This window comes from Sinocyclocheilus rhinocerous, unplaced genomic scaffold (genome assembly GCF_001515625.1).
Source record: "Sinocyclocheilus rhinocerous isolate Xijiao unplaced genomic scaffold, SAMN03320098_v1.1 scaffold310, whole genome shotgun sequence".
In the NCBI taxonomy this organism is placed as follows: Eukaryota; Metazoa; Chordata; class Actinopteri; order Cypriniformes; family Cyprinidae; genus Sinocyclocheilus; species Sinocyclocheilus rhinocerous.
The window spans coordinates 87236-92602 of NW_015666531.1; positions in this window are offsets into that span (position 1 = coordinate 87236).

Here is a 5367-nt window from a genome sequence, read left to right on the forward strand (position 1 = left end):
TTTGTGTTGTCTTTGCTTTCTCACTTGCTTGGACTCATAAATTTTCAACGAAATACATTAGAATAATTAAAAAGTGGAAGTCTCTTAAATTAGGTTTAAAAAGTATTCTATTTGAAAATTGTCAAGTTAGATGCAATATTGAATTTAAATAAAAACAAGGCTGCAAGGCACTTATTATTAGTCTTTAGAACGGCATGTAAGATCTGTTAGATCTTGAACGGACCTTCCTCCAGAATACATGTAAGATCCGTTGGATCTTTCATTTAGATCACTTACAAAACGTGCGGCGTTTTGTCTTGAAAATTTTTTTTCCTGGAAGACGTTTTGGTATGTGGTTATCATTCGCTAAAATTAACTGCGAAATAGATTTTTATAGCGTTAGTTAAAAATACAGTGCATTGACTAACGATAACACAATTTTACTTAAAATGTATTAGTTTTGCCTCCTTTTTCCAGATAACTTCGTTCACCATTCCTGAAATATCTAAAGATGTTTTCAGATTCAAATTCATGCAAAACATTTAGCCAATTTGCCTAATAATTCCCACTCAAATCATCTGGCAATCTGGCTCAATATTCTCTTGTAATAAAAATAAAGTTAGAAATACCTACTGTTGTATACTACAATATTAGGGCCCGAGCACCCCCCTCCTCCAAAGTGAATCGCATTTTTGAGGGCCTAAACCTTAGTGATGGCGAAGTGAAGCGTTCTGAACCAGTGAAGCTTTGAACCATAGACTGTATAAAAACATGGACGTAGTGTCCGTGACGTCACCCGTAGGTTTCCGATGAGCGTTTTTGAAGCCCAAAGTAGGCGGAGCGGGCCGTCACCATCTTGGCAGCGCGTCACTCCCAGATAATCGAAAATAGGCAAAGAGGCGGGAGCTGGTTGCTGAAACCACGCCCACCTAGCTTGACGGTGGTGACAGCAGTGGCAATCAACCTGTCACTCAAGTGGCCGCGCCCTTAATTATGCAGAAATTTAAGGCTTAATATAATTTAAACGGATGAGTTATAAAAAAAAAAACCTCCACAGTTGTCATGAAGGGCAAAATTAGCTATATAGACCAAAATCATTTTTTGAACCAAAAAATAAAACGTAAAAAGTAAACGTTTTTTTTCTGCTGTAAAGTTGGGCATTTTAACATTGGGAGTCTATGGGATTGACTCGCTTTTGCAGCCAGCCTCTAGCGGCCAGTTGACGAATTAGTTTAAGTCACTGCAGTGTTGGCTTCAGGAGAGAGCGGGAAGTTGCTGCTCGGTTTGAACCAGATACTGAAGCAGTCACGTGGTTTTCAGGCGAATGAAGCTTCGGACGTCATAGATCACGTGCTTTTCTCAAAACGAATCAAGCTCCGATACAGTGCTTCAATGTGAAATGTTTTTTTTTGTATACAAGCTTCGAAGCTTCGATGTTGAACTTAACATCACTACTAAACATGCTTCAAAACTCATGAAACTTTTCACATGTGTCAGAACTGGCGAAAATTTACATGATATGGGTTTTAGAAGTGGGTGTGGCAAAATGGCTCGATAGCGCCACCTGTACACATTCAACGGAGTGTGCCTCGAGCTACGTTTTATGTACATGTACAAAAAACAGTACACACACCATTACCTACAGTGGGGAAATATTTATTTGATCCCCTGCTGATTTTGTAAGTTTGCCCACTCTACCATAAAAATTACAGACCCTTCTTTGTAAGTGGGAAAACTTACAAAATCAGCAGGGAATCAAATAAATAATTTTCCCACTGTACAAAAAAAGTATCTTGGTACAAAATCCAAAACCCAACAGGAAGTCAGTTATTTTGAATTTCCTGTAAGATTTTTGTGCAGTTTTTGCCATTTCCAGGTCTCGTACTTTAATGAACTCCTCCTACAGTTTTAATTTAATCATCTGTAAATTTGGTGAGGGTTATCTCAAGGCCTTTGTGATGTTAAATTGCGAAGCTCTTGAGCTTTCGTTGAAGGGCGTGTCCCTGGCGGCCTGACAAATTTTGATGTTTCGCCATGAAACAGGAAGTTGCTGTAACTCAGGCAAGCAATGTCCGATCTGCCCCAAACTTCACACGTTTGATAGGAATTCTGTCCTGAACACACACCCATGCCCATATTCAGTTATAGTCATAGTGCCACCTGCTGGCAACAGGAAGTGTCATGGTTAATACTGTTATGGACTCCTAGGAACATATTAAAAAGTGTCAGCAAGTGCTAAATAGGCTGGCAACATGCTAGAAAGATGCTAAAACATGCTAGTAACACTTAACTAAGTGCTAAAGCATGCTATTAATGCAGTGAAACAGGAAATTGCTGTAACTCAGGCATGCACTGTCAAACCTGCCCCAAAATTAACATGTTTGATGAGAGTCCTGGCCTGAACACATCAACATGCCAAGATTCAGTTATAGTCATAGCACCACCTACTGTCAACAGGAAGTGACATGTTTAACACTGTGATGCACTATTAGCAACACAGTAAAATATGCCACTGTGTGCTAAACATGCTAGAAACATGCTCAAACATGCTGGCAACACTTACTAAGTGTTAAAGCATGCTATTAACGCCATCAAACAGGAAGTTGTTGTAACTCATGCATGCAATGTCCAATCTGCCTCAAACTTCACTTGTTTGATTAGAGTCCTGGCCTGAATACATCTACATGATCATATTCGGTTATAGTTATAGCACCACCTACTGCTAACAGGAAGTGACTTGTTTCGCACTAACTTAAACATGCAATGTCTGATCTGCCCTAAACATCACATGTTTGATAAGAGTCCTGGCCTTAACACATCTTAAGGCCAATATTCAGTTATAACCATAGCGCCACCTGCTGGCAACAAGAAATGTCTTGGTTTACACTAAGTTATGCAATGTCTGATCTGCCCCAAACATCACATGTTTGGTAAGAATACTGGCCTGAAGACATCTACACATCAATGTTCAGTTATAATCATAGCGCCACCTGCTGGCAACAGGATATGCCATGCTTTACACTAACTCAAACATACCATGTTCAATCTGCACCAGACTTCACATGTTTGATAAAAGTCTTGGCCTGAAGACATCTATATGCCAACGTCCAGTTATAATCATAGCGCCACCAGCTGGCAGCAGGAAGTTTGGCATATATAAATGACTTTGACATATTCCTCCTATATTTACTACTTTAAATGCATATTGCCCACCATTTGCTGTTTTAAAGCCACCGGGTGGCGGTGAGCCCGGGTGCGAGGGCCCTTTCATCGCTGTTTGCAGTTTTAATTATTTTTAATGTTATATTGCACTTTAATTAGGATTTAATTAACCATTTTAAGACTTATTGGGGACCCCACGTGAGAACCACTGCTCTATATGGGCTTTTTTCAAGACTGTCCAGTCTATATCCAATCATTCTCTTCACATTATTTAGTCTCAACATACAAACAGATGCATTAAGGGTTTTGCAGGTTTTATGAAGGTAAATGTAGGATTTTTTTAAGACCAAGCAAATGAAATTCAAGAAATAAACTGAATGGAACACAATATGGTTTCTTAATGTCTTGTATTAGTAAAGCTTTAAAGTTTGAAATTACAACTTCCAACATCTCCACTTAAGACTTTCTGCTCCGATTTAAGGCCTTAATTTGTGAAAGTAGGAATTAAGACTTTTTAAGACGTGCAAAAACCCTGACAATATTCTCTCTGTTGACCCAGTACATCATCTGAAATCTTCATTAATGCAAATTTCTTAATTGCTTTTTCTGTAAGATTCTCCATATGATTAATTTCTCACCTTTATGTGGTCTTGTCTGACTTTCCCCAGTAGAACACAAAGAACGTACTTACATATGGACAAACATATTAACTGTTCATATGCCTAAACACTTGTTTAGTTGTTTTGACATTCAGCAAAATAAAAAAAAAATTGTGTTCCACTGTATAAAAAATAAAATAAAATAAATAAAAAACATACGGGGATGAAGTTCTGTAATAATAGCGCCAGTTCCGTTTCTATCCGCCAGGTGTCTCTGTTTGACACCCTTTAGTCAGCGGCGCTTAAGAGTTAAATCTGTTTTTGTGCTCGGGCTGTATTTCACCGCAAAGTCAAACAATAGGAAGTAGTTTGCATAAAGTAAAGGAAGCGGTTTTAACAGACAAATATTATTTATTTTTTCATTTTGCCATTATTTTCGTGAATTAAACACGTACCACATTGTCATTACTCCAACACACGATTTCAACACTATTTTATTCAAATCTGCATAAAGTCAAAAACAAATAGCCTACTGCTATGTATATTTACAAATGTACTTCACAATTTAAAAAGCTTAACATGTTTGCATTTTGGGGGGGGGGGGGAATTATGAAAATAATAAAAATGGTCATAAAATTAGACTTCATTCTCTTTATGTAAAAGAAAGAATGTAAGAAAAAAAAGACAAGGTTCATAAGCAACTGTGATAAGAAATGTGGACATTACAGTAAACACTGCGTCAGTTAACATTTTTCCCTCAACCAGTAGAAAATGTTAATCGGCAGCATTTATTGGAAGTGATCTGACCTGCTTTATTAATGACAACAGTCAGAGATGAGTCTTCAAGAACATCGGTGTGTCTTTTTGCTCACACGGTATTAAGGAAACGTTTAACCTTTTCAGTTCTTCTGCTGAATGGTCCAAACACTCAGTCATTGCATCTCGATTTCTTCTAAGTCACATGTGTTGCAGTAAAAGACATGGCTGAGGAGGGGTTTAACATTCATTTCAGCCCAGGTGACTGTAGAGGATGTCTGATAAAGGCTGCTGTCTGTGGGTGTCTTAGGCTGCTTCTCATCGAGTCATTCAGAGAGGCTGAGTGCGGGGAGGACCGCAGAGATACTGATCGACCTGGAAACTCGACTGCAAGTGCATGGAGCACAGATGCACAAAGACGCACGTCAGTCTAATGCAGGTACGGCCTGCTCCCGAAGAGATTGGCACAGTCACACACTCACTTTGATAAACAACATCGTACTGACTGATTCATGTACCATAGTATTTACAAGACCTTTACAAGTATTACAATAATTTATGTCCTACAAAGTGCCTTTGATTATCTTTTTGGTTCTTTTTTGCATCATGCATCACTGTACTTCTACAGTTCTTGATTTTTAAACTTTTTACGATAGATGACAGATGGATGGATGGATGGATGGATGGATGTATATATGATGGATGGATGGATGATGGATGTATAGAAGGATGGATGGATGGATAGATAGATGATAGAAGGATGGATGGATGTATAGATGGATGGATGGATAGATAGATGATAGATGGATGGATGATGGATGTATAGAAGGATGGATGGATGGATGGATAGATAGATGATAGATGGATGGAT